General features: G+C 48.7%; 1 long non-coding RNA gene across 1 annotated transcript in view; it reads left to right on the top strand.

Annotated features, from left to right (window-relative positions):
• The first annotated feature begins 3755 nt into the window (after nt 1–3755).
• Nucleotides 3756–18805, top strand: part of LOC139361790 (uncharacterized) — a 42158-nt gene continuing 27108 nt past the window's right edge. The window contains exon 1 of the long non-coding RNA XR_011619425.1: nt 3756–3907. This is a non-coding gene — a long non-coding RNA (uncharacterized lncRNA). The remainder of the gene's footprint in view (nt 3908–18805) is intronic.

Genomic DNA, 18805 nt, shown 5'->3' with positions numbered 1-18805 from the left:
ACTGGGAAAGAAGAAATTGATATGTTGGACTTCATTAAAATTTACAACTTCTCTCCATCAAAAGATGCCCTTCAGGAAGTGTAAGGGCACCTCAGGCTGGGAGGAAATACTTGGGAAAGATTTCCTCCGTGCCTGCAATCTTGGCTTATCTCTCTCAGATGATTTACTAAGTACGTCAGCATGTACTCTTTTCCCTCTTCTTTTTCTCCTGAGATTCGGAAGACTCAGATGATTTAACTATAGGGTCTCAGGTTGGGCACGGTGGCTCACGCTTGTAATCCCAAGCACTTTGGAAGGCCAGGGTGGGAGGATTGCTTGAGTCCAGGAGTACAAGACCAGCCTGGGCAACATGGCAAAACTCTGTCTCTACCAAAAAATGACACAAAACTTAGCCGGATGTGGTGGTGTGCCTGTAGTCCCAGCTATTCCAGAGGTTGAGGTGGAAGGATCACCTGAGACCAGGAGGTTGAGGCTGCAGTGAGCTATTATTGCACTACTGCATCCAGCCTGGGCAACGGAGTGAGACCTTGTCTCAAAAAAAAAAAAAAACAAAAAAATAAAAACAAAAAAAAAAACCAAAAACCAAAAAACCAAACCAAAATGAAATCCCTGTAGGGTCTCAGTTGCTGACCAGGGCTTTTGCAGTCGTAATGATCCCACTTGAGATTCCCGCAGTCACGTTAATTCTGCCCACAGGATTGCGAGGCAGGTGAGATCATTGTTCCCACCTTCCAGCTAAGGCAGCTGAGACTCGAGGAGGTGAAGGCACTTGCCAAGCTCACACAGCAACATCCCCAGCTGATGTTTTGGCTGGGCATGCCTGGTACAGAGTAGGTGCTGAATATGTGCTTGGAAGTGGATTTCTCAGCCCCAGGGTTCCCCAAGCCTGTGCATGTGTGTTGCAGGCAGGGAGACTAAGTATCCAGGAGCGTTCCTAGCAGAAGACAATTTCCTCACTGGTTGTGAGTGCCAGACAAACACTGCAGGACACCCATAAGCTCACTCCTAGTGCCAAGAAGCAACCAAGCCCCAAGACCACATCTCTGCCCTCAGCCTTAACCTTCTCTCATGGCCCAGGGACACCAAAGAGGGATGGCAGGACACCAACACAGTGATTGTTTTCCCTCCTGGGACGCTGGCCAGTTTCCATCTGTAAGCAATGCCCAGAGCCACATCCAGCTCCAAGGTGAACACATGGCCACTGCAGAGGGGAGCTGGCTCCTGCCTCGCCAGGTCTCTAGGCAACTTCACCCTTCGGGGTGCATTGTGGCACAGAAGTGCTAACTGGTCCTCAGCCCCCACCTTCCATTCAGTACCTGGCATTTCCTGCTAGGCCCCCTGTGTCCTGTTCTTCCCAGCACGGCTGCTGTTCCAGAATCCGTAGCCCTCAGAAATAACAAAAGGCCAAAGGAAAGAGCGAGAGAGCCCACCTTGCAGAGTCACAGGGAGGACGGAGGTGATGCATGCAGGACCTGGATTCTGCAGAGCGCAGGGTGATTTGTTGACTGTGTGGCCTTGGGTGGGTTCCACAACCTCCCTGAATGTCTGGTATGGCTCTTTCCAAAGCTCATGACCAATCCCCTGCCCCAGCAAGCAGCCTGGGCTTGCAGGCCTATAATGGAGGGATGCCGGTAAGGACAGAACACAGTAACGCTTGTGCCAGTGTAAACCATAAAGTATGGCATCTTCATACATTTCATAAATATTTGCTGAGAAGCTTCTAAGTTCTGGGCGCTGAGAGGGAGCCAGAGATGACTACAGCACCTCAGGGAGCCCAAAGCCAAGGGGAGGAGCCAGGACAGGGCCTTGCCATCTGCCGCTCACCCCCATCCTGTGCTCTGGGGACCGCTGCATCCTCAGGCTGTGGAGGAGAAAGCTGAGAGTCACCCAAACAAGAGGAGGTGCTGGAGGTCACATAGTGAATATGCTTCGCTGGCCTTCCCATCTGGCATGTCTTCCTCTGCCCCTATCCAGGCAGGCTGGAGTTGGGTTTTGATGGAGATTTTTGGTTAGGAAGATGGGAGTGCTGGTGGCAGTTTGGGGCCTGAGGGAGAGACAGGAAGCACCAGATCAGTTTTGTGGGGAGCAGGTAGGTCAATGTGGTCAAGACCCAATTGTCCCTAGGGTAGCAGGACAAGCAAGGGGACAAGCAGGGAGACAGGGTGCCAAAAGGCTCTGGGGAGCCTGAGGCCTCAGCCTGAAGCCACAGGAGTGTTGCCTGCACATCTGGCCAAACTGTAAGCTCTAAGCTGGGAACACACAGAGGAATTGAGCACTTCTCTGACCCCGGGAGCTCACCACCTTGTCAAATAGCTCGAGGTGGAAAAGGGAAAGTGTGGGTGGTGGAGGAGCCCGGGAGCCTCTGGCCCAGCCTGGGCCGCAAGGAGGGCTTTTGTGGGGATGCAGGTCCTAGCCTGGATCTGAAAAGCTGAACAGGAGCCAGGTAGGTGGAAAGGGGTGTGGAGGACCCAGAAGGAGCGGCGACAGCAGAGGCCAAGGGTCTGCAGCTGGAGCCAGTGTCTGCGGTGGCAGGAAAGGTAAGAAGGGACTCAGCCCAGAGGAGAGAGGGAATATGCCCTGAGCAAGAGGAAAGATGCCTTTTCGTCGAGGTGGGAGCTGGGGGTGGGCAGAAGGAAGGAGAAGGCAGAGGTTGGTTTTGTGGATGCTGGGAGTGGGGTGCTGAGGACTGGATAAGGGATTGGGGTGACAGGAGGTACCTCTGTTCTCATTCCCACCATTCTCCGCTACCCCCCTACCCCACTGCTCCAACCATGTGGGTCCCCTGGCTGCCCTTCCAGCATAGCTGTACTCTCCTATCTCCAGGCCTTTGCGTGTGAGGTTCCCCTGCTCTAGAAAGCCTTCTCCCGTTGTCTGAAGGGCTCACTCCTAGTCATCACTCACCTGTGCTCGTGTCTCCTCTTCTTATGGGTCTTCCTTGGCCACCCCCCTCTTCCATGACCTCCTGTTTATTCAGTGATTCAGGGAGTAGAATCAATAGGAGTGGGGGCAACTCGGACCTTCTCTTTTACTTTACTATATGTCCTTTTATGCTGTTTCAGCTTGTTTCAAAAATGAAATGTTTAGGTTTAAAAGAAATGAAGACTTTACCTTTCAGGTGATTTTTCCAACATGTGAAATGACACACAGGCAAGGGAGTTCTCCCAGCATGGTTTGCTCCAGCGAGAGATCAGAGCCCCCTAAGTGAACGCCAGCGCTGGTGTTGCGAAACAGGCAGCGGGGCCTCCATGTAAGGGAATCCTGTTGACAGTAAAACAGAGTCAGGCGGCTGCAAGGTTCAGGCACGGTGCAGGGCATACAAAGCCCTTGCCGGGGTGCGGGCAGCATCACATGCTCCCATTTGTGTAAATGATGTTTAGAGTGTCTCCAGACCAGACACACGACAACCAGTAGCAGCGGCTGCCTCTGGGCAACGGAACCAGTGTCCCGGGCTCGCAGGTGGGAGGGGAATGACTTTCTCTTTATGCTCTTTGGTACCCTTAAGATTCTGTACGGAACCTCCTCAAAAATAACTAGATAGACGGAAGTTTAACAACAATTTGTTTTTAAAGCATATAAAAGTTTTAGAGAGAATTCTTTTTGAAAGGCATGGGGGAAGGGAGATAAAGGATGACAGATTTTTGTTGCAAGCACTGACGCACTCTTTGACCAGTGGGTAAGTCACTGGCTGTCTCTGAGCATCAGTTTCTGCCAAGTGTAAAATGAGCCAAGTCTCCCTGCTCAACGTGAGCAGTGTCACACAGCTCTGGGGGGTGCCATTCACATTGCAGTCCATGTGACTGGTCCCCTTGCAATTGTGCAGTGCGCAATGTAGGCAACTGGAGGAGGTGGCTTGGATACGAGGCGGAAATGGGAGAGCGGACGGGAGAGAGCCTGGATGTCATGAGAGGTAGGGTGTGCACATGTGAGTGTGTGGAATGTGGCAGTGCGTTCCTCTGAGTGGGTGTGTACTTTCTGCTGATGTGAGTCCTGCAGACACAGGCTGAGGAAAAGAGATCACCTTCTCTTTCCCAGGCTCAGGCTCCTGAGTCTTCTAGAGCCAGGACTGAGAAGAGAAAGGTCCACCCCGCTGGGTGCTGGGGCTTCCCACTCCATCTTCCAAGGGCCCACCATCCAGCAAGCTGTTTCTTCAGGCTCTTCCCATGTTGGCTCAGAACCTCTGTCCCCAGGGTTGGGGTAGGAGAGAATTCCTCACACCAGGATGCTTTCTGGTTTTCCAAGTACAGAGTCAGAGCTAACCTGACTCAAATTCCAGCCCTGACTCTCTCTTTGTCACTTGATTAGAAACAGCTCTGACGCTCTCTATCCCTGGGACCTTGGGCAAGGACCTTCACCTCTCTGAGCCTTAGTTTTCTCATCTGTGAAATGGCGGCAGAGATCATGGCCACCGCATAGTGTTGCTGTGAGGGTTAAATGTCCAATGAGGTTTGACAGGTGGAGTGACTCATGCCTGTAATCCCAGCGCTTTGGGCGGCCAACGTGGGAGGATCGCTTAAGGCCAGGAGATCGGGTCTGGGCAACACAGAGAGACCCTGTCCCTACCAAAAAAAAAAAAAAAAAAAAAAGCAGGGCACGGTGGTGTGGACCTGTGGTCCCAGCTACTGAGGAGGCTGAGGTGGGAGGATCCCTTGACCTCAGGAGTTCAAAGCTGCAGTGAGCTATGATCGTGCCACACTGCATTGCAGCCTGGGTGACAGAGTGAGATCTTGTCTCAGAAAAAAATTTTTTTTAATGTCCAGTGAGGTCAAGCACATAATAGGTACTCAGTCAATGCCAATTCCCAATATTAGCTCCTATGGACTCTTGGGTACTTCTTATACACGTGTGGTGGGCTATGTTGATACAGACATAAAGCACCTGGAAGGAAACATAGCCCACACTCTCAGCAGTGGTCGTCTGGGGAATAGGAGGGTGCTATTGAGTGCATGCATGATTTTAAACTCAGTAAAGCTGTTTTCATTCTGAAAACGAAGAAATAAAGTGCATAAAGCGAACAGGTGAAGCACGGAGGAATTTTAGGGTAGTGAAACGACCTTGTGTGATCTAGTCATGGCAGACACATGTCATGATACATTTGCTCAAACCTATAGAATGTGCAACACCCAGAGTAAGCCTCACATAGACTAGCCTAAAGAGTCAGGGTGATGATGATGTTGTTAAGGTAGGTTCGCTGATTAACAAGTGCAGCTGCTGGTGCCCTGTGTTGTTGGCGAGGACACTGTGTATGGGGTGGGGGTGGGTGTTGGTGGTGGGGACACTGTATGTCGGGGGGGTGGGTGTTGGTGGTAGGGACACTGTATGTGGGGTGGGGGTGGGTGTTGATGATGGGGACACTGTGTGTGGGGCCTTCTACCCTGGCCAGCTGGGGACCTGACACAAGGCCAGTGCTCGTAAACATTTGGGACCTTTCTTATCTGGCCTGGGCTCTCTCATGAACCACACTGCCCCTTCCACAGTCAGGGGATCTGGGCACCGCCCTCTTGTGTAGGAAGAAGATGGCACCCCTTACACCCCTTACACCCTCAGCAGGGAGAGGGGTCTCTCAGGTCAAGACCATGGGTAGAGGAGGGGGACATCTGTGTGTAGAGGACCCCAGCTAGCCAGCCACCTGGGACCAGTTCCTGCGGGCCCCAACTGATCCCCAGGATGACCTTCAATTATGTGCCAGCAGGGTGGGTCAGAGAGAGCCACACAGCCCCTACTGGGCACATAGATGAGCACTTCTCCAAGGCCTTACAGTTAACCTCAGGATGGGGGTGCAGGGGGCAGGAGACCAATGCCCATCATCCTTCTCAGGTGGTAGAGAGTGGCCTCTGCCCCCGATTGTTGTGTGACCTTGTGTGGCTGGCATCCTCTCTGGCCCATCAGGTTCTGTTGATCTGGGATCCTGAAAAACCCCAGGGGCTTTCTGGGCTGAGCCAGGGGTCTGCATGGCAGGGAGGTGGAGCAAAGGTCTCCAGAGTGGGCTGGGGCCAAACCTGGGAGACTTCCAGACAAGTGCCAAGGTGCCCACCCCTCAGATGTGCTCCAAGCCTCCCTGGCAGCCTCTTGGTCCAGGCCTCTGGGGCTCATGAATGGAGGAGCCAGCGGGTGTACAGGGGAGATGGCAAGACCACCAGGACTTGACAGAAAACAAGACACAGGTATCTTCTGCCAGGCTGCCTGGCCTGAAATCTACAAGAGGAGGAACATTTACAGGAAGTGATTCTTCTGGGCTCCTTTACCTGAACCCTGAGACAGGAAGCAGGCTCTGGCCAGTTTGGTGTGGTAGGTGGGTGGGGACCTGAGCCCCACTTTTAATCCAACTCCTCCTCTACCCTGCTGAGTGCCTTTCGGTGCAGCACTTCCCTGGTGGAGCCTCACTCTGCGGTCACAGACAGTAATAGCCCTGTCCATCTAAGACGGAGAAGTCCACCCTGGAGTGACAGACACCTTCAGGAATGGCTGGTAGTGACCTTGGCTAAGAGTCTGTTCAAACAGGCATGGGCTGGAGTCCTGGCTTGTCCACTTGAGCAACTGGGTCATCATGGGCAAGTGACCTCCCCTCCTGGAGACTCAGTCTTCATCTGTAAAATGGGGATGATACAAGTGCCCCTGCTGGAGAGATGTAAGGAGCTGATGTGAGCCTAGGTGTCAGTTGCTGGAACATTTAAGCCCTCAGTCAGCCATGGCCCTGTTCCTATCCTTCCTATTGACAACGGCCATTGTGTTATGATTTTTAGTAGCAATAATCCTATTATCACCCTGCCTTTATTTCCTCACCTCTAAAATGGGGACAATAAGCGGGCGACATCATGGTGTTGCTAGGAAGGTTGAGTGCTTAGAACAGGGCCTGGCACAGCATGAGCCCTCCGTAAATGACCGTCATTCCTATGATTACTATCATTGTTATAGTCTTCTTAAAGCTAGAAACGCTCAACAAGCCAGCACAGGTTCTCAGGAAGCCGGCATTCCTACTCCTAAAGTGGGAAAGGGAGGTTCAGGGCAACGAAGCCACGTGCCTGACCACACAGCGGGATGCGCTCCACGGCCTCCACCCCAAGGGCAGCCCCCACCCGCATCCCCTGCCCATCTGCGGGCGTAGGTGCCTCCAGGAGCTGGCAGCGGCCCAGGCGGCGGGCCAGGGAGGGAGCGGGCGGAGAGCGCACGCGGGGCTGCACGTGGGGGCGCGCGCCAGGAGGGGCCGCACGTGTCCGCCCACGCGGGGCCAGGAGGGTCCAGGCAGGCTGCGGCGGGGCCCGGGTGCCCAGAGCCTGCGGGCTTCCCGGGCGTTCTCACGGCTCTGCGTGGGCGGCTGCCCGAGCGCTGGTGTTGGGGACGTGGAGGTGCTGCGGATGCCAGGTGAGAGGCATTGCTGTCCGCCACCCCCGCCAGCCCTCCCAAAATCCAGACTCTGTGAGTCAGAGCCCCCAGGGAAAAATCAGAGTGGCAGACACGAGCTGTGAAGTCATCCTTTCTTTCTTCCACCCCCACCCTCACTTCCTCAGCAACCCCTGTTGACCCTATTTAAAACTGATTGCAAAGCCAGCCACCTCTTCAGGGCCCCCCGCAGTCCCCAGGAATCCCTCCAGCCACCACCCTCTCCCAGGACTACCCAGTGGCCTCCTCACTCCGCCAGTTGTCCTGCTGCAGCAGGCAGTCAGGCTGCTGTGAGCCATCTTAACTGTAAAGAGGGTAGAAAAATGAGAAGAGGGATTGTTTGTGCTCATATTTGCATAAGGAAGCTATAATACCTTATCCTGGTAGTTAGGTGAGCCCAGTTTGGGGCCCACTTAAGAAAAATAAGGGAAAATTAGGTACCAAGATGATAAAAGGAATCATAGGAAATTAGAAATTTTAGAAAGCTTACAAATGTCACGAACATCACAAAATCCAGAAAAATAACATTTTTATCAGTTGTCTGACATACTTTTATCCTTTCTTCCCCAACATGTCATTGATCACCTTTATATTGATGACAATTTTGTCATATTCATGGAAAATTAAAAGATAATTCTGTCTTTCCTTTAATGTGGCCTATTGAATAAAGCTTAGGAAAGTTTCTTTCAGTTTCACAACTTGTACTTGGAAATGTTTTCTATAAACCCAGACACACACACACACACACACACACACACGCACACACGCAAGCACATTTTAGCACCATTGTCAAATTTGGAAAAACCTCCATGAAGCTTTTTCATATTTTGATTGGTTACAGATATCCTCACTGCTTTTAGTAAAACTATAAATCTCTGCCCTACAGACAGAAATTCTGATGAATTGCATTTTGTATAATCCTTCCCCAAAAGAAAAAAAACATATTGTGTATTTATTATATGCCCTGCATTACTGAGTACATTCCTGACAAGAGAGGGCTTTGTTTTGAAGTAGGCATGTGGATGATACACAGGAAGCCAATCCTCCATTTACAGTCTTACCTAGTTAATGGTTGAAGGAATTTTCTATAGAGTAGCTTGTGACTCCTGTTATGATTTTTAGTAGCAATAATCATCCTATTGTTACTACCTATTTAGTAGTAATAATCATACCTATTAGTAGCAATAATCATCCTGTGACATAAGCTGATGTCAGCCCGCTTATTGTCCCCATTTTAGAGGTGAGGAAATGGAGGCAGGGTGATAATAGGATGATTATTGCTACTAAAAATCATAACACAAGCCACAAGCTACTTTATAGAAAATTCCTTCAAAATTCCTTCAAAAACAGGTTCAGACCTGTTTTTCCTTCACTTTCTGCACACTTTCTGTGCTGGGGGGCAGAGAATAAATTCATATCATGATGGGAAGTAGGGGTCACCGTCTTTGAATCAAGATCCAGATTAGTTGGCAAACTGAGCGGTAGGATGGTCCTAGAAACCATCTCCGACACCTGGTGGCTAGTGGTAACCTAACTAAGCATGGAAGGACTTTGAACCGCATAAATTTAGCTCAGTAAACCCAAACTCAATGTATTCTCAACTCTACTAAACCTAAGCTGGGTCTGCAAAATGCCCACAGCCACTCCAGTGCTAATCAGGATGAGAGAAAGAGCCAGAGATGGGATTCAGAGTAGAAAGTGACAGTGATTTTAGCTGTTCACAGGTAAACTATATTACTTTTGCTAATTTTACGTGCGACACAGTGGGGGACCATACCTGGGATGAGCCTGTGTGTGAAACTGTGAAGCTTAAGTTTTTGAGCTTTATCATAAATCCGGTCCTGTGCCACATGTTCCTCATCTGTAAAATAAGGATAATTATAATACCACTACCTGTTTCGTAAGTAAGTTATTATATGCAAAACACTTAGAGCCATGACTAGCAAATACAGGCATAGCTCAGAGATACTGAAGGTTCTGTTCCTGCAATAAAGCCACCAATAAAGCTAGTATCACAATAAAGTGACTCACACAAGTCTTTTGGTGTCCCAGTACATAGAAAAGTTAATGTTTACATTATACTGTAATCAGCAGAGTGCAATAGCATTATACTGTACAAGTGTGAAACAGGATTATGCCTAAAATAGCAGTACCCTACTGTGTGCAATAGTATTATGTCTAACAAACATACAGACCTTAATGTAAAACTACTGTATTGCCAAGAAATGCTAATTATCATCTGAGCCTTCAGCAAGTCCTAGTTTTTTTGCTGGGAGAAGGTCTCTTGCCTCAACATTAATGGCTGCTGACTTATCAGGGTAGTGGTTGCTGAAGGTTGGGGTGACTGGCAATTTCTTAAAAAAAGACAACAATGGGCTGGGCATGGTGGCTCATGTCTGTAATCACAGCACTTTGGGAGGCCAAGGCAGGTGGATCATGAGGTCAGGAGATCGAGACCATCCTGGCTAACATGGTAAAACCCCGTCTCTACTAAAAATACAAAAATTAGCCAGGCGTGGTGGCGGGCGCCTGTAGTCCCAGCTACTTGGGAGGCTGAGGCAGGACAATCGCTTGAACTTGGGAGGCAGAGGTTGCAGTGAGCCAAGATCACACCACTGCACACCAGCCTGGCAACAGAGAGAGACTCCGTCTCAGAAAAAAAAAAAAGAAAAAAGGCAAAAATGAAGTTTGCTCAATCAGTTGACTCTTCCTTTCATGAAAGATTTCTCTGTAGCCTGCGATGCTGTTTGGTAGTGTTTCACCCATAGGAGAACTTCTTTCAAAATTGTAGTAAATTCTCACAAACTCTACTGCTACCTTATCGACTAAGTTTATGTAATATTCTGAATTCTTTGTTGTCATTTCAACAATGTTCACAGCCTCGTCACAAGGAATAGATTCCATCTTAAGAAATTACTTTCTTAAGTAATTAAGAATTTATTTTCTCATCCCTCAGAAGCAACTCATCATCCACTTGACTTTTATCATGAGATTGCAGCAATTCAGTCCCATCTTCAAGCTCTACCTCTAATTCTAGTTCTCTGCTTTTTCTACCACATCTACAGTTACTTCCTCCACTGGAGTCTTGAACCCTTCAAAGTCATCCACGAGGGTTGAAATCAACTTCTTACAAACTCCTGCTAATGTTGATATTTTGACCTGTTGCCATAAATCATGCATGTCTGTAAGGCATCTAGAAGGATAACTTCTTTCCAGAAGGTTTTCAGTGTGCCTTGCCCGGATCCATCAGAGTACACACTATATATGGCAGCTATAACCTTCTGAAATGTGTTTCTTCAATAATAAGAAAGTCAAAATGACTCCTTGACCCATGGGCTGCAGAATGGATGTTGTGTTAGCAGGCATAAAAACAGCATTCATGTCCTTGCATATCTCCGTCAGAGCTCTCAGGTGACCAGGTCTATTGTTAATGGGCAGTCATATTTGAAAGGAATATTTTTTTCCTGAGCAGTAGGTCAACAATGGGCTTAAATTATTCAATAAGCCATGCCGTAAACAGATGTGCTGTTATCCAGGCTCTGTTGTTCCATTTCTAGTGCACAGGCAGAGTAGAGTTAGCATCATTCTTCAGGGCCCTACTGTTTTGGAAATGGTCAATGAGCATTGGCTTCAACTTAAAGTCATCAACTGCACTAGCCTCTATCTACAAGAGAGTCAGCCTGTCCTTTGAAGCTTTGTAGCCAGGCATTAACTTCTCTCTAGCTATGTAAGTCCTAGATGGCATCTTCTTCCAGTGAAGGCTGTTTCATCTACATTGAAAACCTGTTGTAAGTGTCGCCACCTTCATCAATGATCTTAGCTAGTAGATCTGGACAATTCGATGCAGTTTCTACATCAGTACTTGCTGCTTTTCCTTGCACTTTTATGTTACAGAAATGGCTTCTTTCCTTAAATCTCTAAATCAACCTCTGTTAGCTTCCAACTTTTGTTTTGCAGCTTTCTCACCTCTCTGAGCCTACATAGAATTGTCGAGTAAGGGCCAGGTGCGGTGGTTCACGCCTGTAATCCCAGCACTTTGGGAGGCCGAGGCAGGTGGATCACTTGAGGTCAGGAGTTTAAGACCAGCCTGGCCAACATAGTGAAATCCTATCTCTAATAAAAATACAAAAATTAGCCGGGCGTGGTGGCACGTGCCTGTAGTCCCAGCTACTTGGGAGGCTGAGGCAGGAGAATCACTTGAACCGGGAAATGGAGGTTGAGGTGAGCTGAGATTGTGTCACTGCACTCCAGCCTGGGCAACGGAGTGAGACTCCGTCTCAAAAAAAAAAGGATGAGTTACAGCCTTGCTCTGGATTAGGCTTTGGCGTAAGGGAATGCTGTGGCTGGTTTGAACTTCCATCCAGACCACTCAAACTTACTCCATGTTAGCAACAAGGCTGCTTTACTGTCTCTTTGTTTGTGAATTCACTAGAGTAACAGTTTTAATTTCTTTTGAAGACTTTTCCTTTGCATTCACAGTTGGCTGTTTGGCACAAAGGCCTCACTTTTAGTCAGTCTTGGCTTTCAAGGTGCGTCCCTCACTAAGCTTAATCATTTCTACCGTTTGGTTTAAAGTGAAAGATGTATGACTCCTTCTTTCACTTGAACACTTAGAGGCCATCGTGCAGTTATTAATTGGCCTAACTTCAATATTGTTGTGTTTCAGGAAATAGGGAGGCCTGGGGTGAGGGAGAGAGATGGAGGAACTGCCGGTTGGTGGGGAGCAGGCAGAACACACACATCTATAGATTAAGTTCACTGTCTTTCATGGGCACAGTTCATGGTGCCCACAAATGATTGCAATAGTAACATCAAAGATCACTGATCACAGATCACCATAACAGATATAGTAATACTGATAAAAGTTTGAAATATTGTGAGAATTACCGAGACATGATACGGAGACACGAAGCACATGCACACTGTTGAAAACAATGGCGCTGAGAGACTCGTTCGACACAGGGTTGCCAGAAACTTTCCATTTGTCGAAAACACAATGTCTGTGAAGTGCTATAAAGTAGGCCCAATAAAACAATAAAGGCATGCCTGTCATCACAGATGCTAGGTAAACATTTGCCAAATTAACGAATGATGAAAGAGGCTTGTAAACTGTCAAGTGCCATTCAAATTCCTTAGTCCAGCTAACAGCCGGCAGAAGCCAAACCAATTCATTGGGATGCTCACATAGCAGATTTTTAAAAGCGTGGCTTGAAGAAGGGAAGTAAGCTTGTCTGCAGCAGCGGCAGAGTCTGCAGGCCTCCCCGGAGGGTGGGGTGGACTGTGAGAAGGCTGTGGTCATTCAGCCTCCACTCACAGCCTCAGGAATGAGGACTCCCTGCCTCTGGGGACAGTGGCTCCTTGGTCATCTAAAATCTCTCCCACCCCTGACTCCCATGCTGCCTTCATATTTTTCTCCCAGGGTCAAAGAGAAGAGGATCCAAGCCAACAGACAGACATTCAGAAAGATGAGAAGTGGGGAAGGTTAAAAGTCACCCCAGCCTTGAAAACAGAAAGAACAAGATGTTCAAAGCTCTCTGCAGAGTAAGCAAGGGGATAAGGAAGAGAGTGGGAAGTCATTTAGTGAAACATGAGAGAAATGTGGACAAAAGGAGAGGCAATCCGCGGAGAGAAAAAGTGGGGGAGTGGGGAAGGATAAAGCTGAGAGGGGCTCCTAAGTGTGGAAGATGCTGACTTCTGCATTCTCACAAAGTGCGGTCATTCATCAGCATCCTCTGTCGGACACCTGTCATTTGGACTACAGTAGTGAGCAAGACAGACAAAAATCTCTGCCCTTGTGGAGCTTAAATTTTGGTGGTGGAGACAGAAAAGAAACAAGCAGAGGATGAAAGTGTATGAAAGCAGTAAGGACAATGCAGAAAGTTGAAGTAGAGTGAGGTTGTTGGAGGCACCAGGGGCTATTTTCCATCTAGGAGGCAACATTCATGCTGAGGCCTGAATGAGGATAAACAGCCAGTCAAGGAAAGATGAGGGAAGAGTGTTCCAGGAAGAGGAGTGGTGAGTGCAAAGGCCCTGGGGTAGGAATGGGCTTGGTGTGTTCAAGGGGAGGAGTAGGGAGAGCCCAGACAGTGTGGCAGGGCATGAGTGGGACTAGGGGGCAGGGCGTCAGACACAGGATTTTTAGTCAGGGTAAGGAATTGGAATTTTGTTCTAAGTACAGAGGATTTCAAAGAAAATATCACATTCCACACACTGCCGGGGTACTTTAAAAGTAGTATTGAGAGAGAAATCAGTCATTCATAGAGGGTTCGTTGTGAGCAGGCTCTGGGACAGGGTCTCTCGCAGCCTTTTCTCCATGTGATTTACTGCTAACAGAGCTAGAAAGCTGCTGAGTTCAAGTCTGGCATATGTTCCACTGTAACACAACTTCACAGCCTCTCCTAAAATGAATGTGGATTCCTTACAGTTAATAAAGTGCTTTTATATGCACCTTACCTCATGTACTCTTACGGAGTGCTGTCACCTCTTTGCAATGGCCTTTGCAATGTTTCTGAGACCTTGAATGGGGAGTCACAGCTCTGCAGCTGCTCTTTATCCTCAGCTTTCAGCAGCTTCTCTCTAAACAGGATCACTATTGATGTGAACTTGGAGTTGGATACAGTCAGCATCGGTGGAAGTTAGAGGCAGGTCGCTGCAAGCCCATGTGGTGTCTTTGCGCAAATCAGAAAACGGCTCCCTTTGCTCAGGATACTTCTGGCTTCCAAAAAAAGTTGTAATCATTATTTTGTTAGAGTGTCCTTTGCAGCCGTCTGCAAAAAAATTACCTCTGTGTGTATGTGAACCTACACTATTATTGATATGAGAGAGACCCACTTAGATGCAGTGACCTTGTGGAAGGCAGAACCTGAATGACTTTCATGATTTTCCACACCCCTGCACAAAATGTTTAGAACAGAAAAGTTATGAGTCCACGCAGAAAGGAAATCCATCTGGAAATGGCCACACTAGGACATATGCATGAACACATGCCATACCCTGGGGGTGACCACGACTGTCCAGGTTTTCCTAGAGTTGCTCCCCTTCACAGGACATTCAGTTCTGGTTCCCTCTCCCACATCGGCATGCTGGCCTCCCGTCTCTAACACTGTCCCCCTCCTAGTCACATTATGCACCTGTTCCAGGGTATGAAATGTGTTGAGCAATACTGGGTCCTTTTACAAGTTCTCCTGGGATTGTGAGATGAAGTCCCCGAACTGTGCCCTGGGAAAAAGCCCCCACCGTGATCCTGGGTGGTCTTGGTCTCCAACACTCACCACACCCATGTTCCGCTGTGTGGCCAGCGCCACTTCTAATGACAGGGGCGCAGCTTTGAATTCTTCCAGCTCCTAAATTTAGAAACATGGATTAAATCTAAATAAATGGATAGTTATGTAACTTCTTGTCCCTTTTCACTACCCCCTCCCCTTGGAATAATCAGCCTTAATCAGCTAACGATGGGGCCCTGAATACAACCCCAATCCCCCGGGAAGCTATGGGGCTTACATAAGGAGTGACATTGGCCAGTGTGTTAGGAGGCTTTAAAATACATTCTCTCATTCTGTCTCCTCTCTTTTTTCTCTTTCTCAATCTCTCCTACTCACCCATACATTCTGACACAGACACACGTGCACGCACACGCGCGCACACACACGCACGCTCACACACACACTCACTCCCCCAAACATGTCCATCAAATGCTGAAGCTGCTTAGCTAGTCTGGGATCAACTATATGCAAGCTGAGAGAAAGGGTTTACTCCTCAGGAGGTTCAAACTTATCACCTAAAAATAAATCACCTAAATCTGTAAATGACAGCTCATGCAGAAAGAAAGGGGGCTCTTTGTCATAGAATTATAGACTGTTTGAGGGAAAAGGGAGGGTCAGGAAGGGACATTTGAGAACTTCCTAATCATCAGAACTGTCCAGCAATGGAATGGCTACTCTGAGGAAACAGTGAGCTTCCCGTCACTGGAGGTGAGTAAGCAGAAGCTGGGGATAATGGATAAGGATTCCTGCAATGAGAAGAGGCTGAATGGTAACTTTTATGCAGGATCTGCTATGTGCCAGAAATTGTGCTCTACAGGTATTGTAATGAGATGACAAAAACGATTCATCTCACATGCCAAATCCTACCTATTGGGAGTGGCTGCCTGGAGCTCTGGACATACAGAAGGATTCTGAGGCTCAGTGAGAAAGAATATCTTGATTGATTAGCAATGTCTGTCATGGCTGCAGGATAAGCGAACAGAAGGTATCGATATGCTATTTGCCGATGATTTATTTTATCATTTATTAATCCCTTTGTAGACGAGGAAACTGAAATTCAGAGATCTGCGGTTGGTAAGTGCAGAGCCAAGATTTGGACCCAGTCCAGCCAGGACCAGTCTGGCTTCAAAGTCTATGCTCATGGCCACTATACCATTCTCAGTGACGTGAGGAATGGTGCTGGGGCTGAATATACACCAGCCAGCTGTGTCCCTCATTTGCAAATGCTATTGGCATTTGAGTTTCAGCCTCTGAGCTGTGGGTTCCAGAAGGTCATCTACTGGATCTGAAGGCTGCTCCAAGGAGAAGACACATGGGCTACTCTCTGACCCTGGACACACTCACTCCGTCCACCACCCAGCTCTGACTCCCAGCAACACTGGGAAGTGGGCCTGCCATGGATGATCATCCTTACAGCACAGATGAGGAAACTGGGGCAACCAAGTATGGGCCATCTCTCTTCCTTGGATCTTGTGCTTGGTGGCATGTGAAAGCCCAGCGTTCCTGGCCAGAGAGCACGTTCTACAGCAAATACAGTGCAGAAGGACCCAGCAGGCACCTTGAGCCACAGCAGCCGCTTCTCAGCCCAGCTGCTTCCTGCCAGCTCCCTAAGGCCATTAGCACCATGCCATGAGTCTTCTGATTGGGTTTCAGGCAGCCCCCCGTTGCAGGTGGAAATTGCCCCTCCCCAACCACATGACACCCCACATAGACACCTGTCCCTCTAGGTCTCAAACTGCTAGTGCCACAGCCAGATAACATTAGTACCTCCCTCCTCTCCTGCTGGCCACTTTCCAACAATTTCTTACTTCCCTCTCATCAGTGTCCCATCCTTCCTGTGCCAGAGCTCTCTTAGCCCTATCGTTCAGCTTCTGTCCTTACAACTTCCTGTGGGGGAGATCTTTTACCCCAGTCCTTGCTAAGAAACAAAGCAATCAGGATAACAGAGAAGATTTCAAATGCCAAGAACTTAAGCATGCAAAGTCCTAGAACAAGAAGGGGAACATAGCATGGGGCTGGTCCCTGTCCCAACCTTCCACTCTCTCCTTTGGTTAGGATGGGGACATTGGTCGGGCGCAGTGGCTCATACCTGTAATCCAACTTTGGGAGGCCAAGGTGGGTGGATATCCTGTGGCCAGGAGTTCGAGACCACCCTGGCCAATATGGAGACATCCTATTTCTACTAAAAATACAAAAATTAGCCTGGCGTGGTGGTGGGTGCCTGTAATCCCAGCTACTCGGGAGGCTGAGGCAGGAGAATCACTTGAACCCAGGAGGCGGAGGTTGCAGTGAGCCGAGATCACACCACTGCACTCTAGCCTGGGCGACCAAGTGAGACACCATCTCAAAAAAACAAAAACAAACAAAAAACAATGGGGGACATTAAGATGACAAAGGCAAGGCATACACATTAAGGCCACTCAGGACCGTGGCTGGGACCTCAGAGTTAAGTAATCCACAGGACATGGCTCCTTTTGTATTCTGTCAGATGGTGCCTGAATTGTGCAATGCAGAGGGTAGAAGCCACGGCTGTGGAGGTGAGGAAAGGAGACGGGGTGTCTCCTCCCTGCTGAAATTTAACCTTGGATCCTCTTCAAAGTGTCAAAGACTTTTACTGATGCTGCAGGAGTGCCTCCACGTTTAAGATAAACCCCAAGGTTCACCCTTCCAAAAAGATAAGTCGAGAGTTGGAAGAGGTTTCTGGTTGCAGCAGAGGTACCCTGAACTGCTGCTTCTGGAGTGAATTTGAGCATTTTTTCACAGCTTATTAACTGGAAGCTGCCTGAAAACTCAGTAAGATCAGTCATTTCCAAATTCTTGGAATCAGATCACTTTTTGCAAACAAAATCTTTCTGGGAACCCCAGTTCATTAAGACAGAAAAAACCCCCACAAGATGTTGAGGTGGGATGGGTCCCATGACCCCTCTAAAATTGCATACAAAATTATGCATATGCATGAGTTTCTCCTGGCTGGGGTCTCTAGTTATTTTATGTCTCCAAGGGCTACCTGTCCCAGGAAGGGTTAAGAGGGTCTGGAAGGCCTGCTGACAGTCTAGGATACCAGTGATTGTCACGTCTATTTCTGTTGCCTGCTTGTTTTGCTGAGCTCTGTTGCTCCAGCTGACGTTTAAATGAGTTTGCATTCGCAGAGCCCACACCAACTGGTGGTGTGGGTGCAGTGGGGGTGGGGGGATTGAGGAGAGCCCAAACTCAACAGATGGAAGGGGCGTGGCTGCGGAGATTAATGTGGTCCTAGATCACCAGGAGTTGCCTGGGAGCATCCGAAATGCTTTAAAGAGACAAAGCAAGGTGCTGCCGGAAGAGCTGGCATGTGAGCGGGACAGCCTAGTTCCAGGCTGTCTTCTTCCAGTGTGCTGTGTCCTGGGAGAAGACTCATTTACTCTCTGTTTTTACGTGCACCGTGAGGACCAGTGTTTCCTGAAATGTGAAGATCGTGCCACACGCCATGGCCTTAAATAACATCAGCTCACTAATGGAGAAAGTGCATCTCTCCTGCTTCCTTTTTTTTTCTTTTAAATGACACAGCCTCAGGAGGTCCTGATAACATGTGCCCCTCCTGGTTCCTTCTGAACCTTTGATTCTGACCACATCCAGGGTGGAGGCTCAGGGCGGTGCCTGTATCTGGGATACCTCTCTAACCCCTGCCAACCCCCCTGGCAAAGCGCTCGCCACTGGCGAGCCCTGGGCAGGCCATGGTGCCGAGCTGGACGGTAACACATGTTTCCTGTGCATGGCTGCATTCTAATTATGTACAGCGACACCAGTGCCCCTTCCAGCAGTGAAGTGAATGAAGTCTTCTAGATTTTTAAGTAATTTCAGTAAAGAATGTGTGTCAGCTTAACACACAACAGTAAGAAAATGTTAGTACAGGAGGCATGTGGCTATGATACAAATGTGGAGGTGGAAAAAGCCTGACTGGCTGACCTGTAAGGTTCTAAGTGGCACTGCTACGCTGGATCCCATCCACCTGGACCCCCGGAGAGGGTCGCAGGGGGCCAAGCCCTCCCAGTGCCTCCAGAGCAGCAGGGGAATGTGGTGGGGTGGGTAAAGGAGATGCTTCTTGGGGTGCCAGGAGAGCTGTTCTGTGGGATCCATGGAGCTGGGAAGATTGAGGACAATGAAAATCACTTCTGAGTAGCTTAGGA

The sequence above is a fragment of the Macaca nemestrina genome, chromosome 2 (genome assembly GCF_043159975.1).
Source record: "Macaca nemestrina isolate mMacNem1 chromosome 2, mMacNem.hap1, whole genome shotgun sequence".
NCBI classification, from domain to species: domain Eukaryota; kingdom Metazoa; phylum Chordata; class Mammalia; order Primates; family Cercopithecidae; genus Macaca; species Macaca nemestrina.
This window is presented reverse-complemented; position numbering and strand designations above follow the sequence as displayed.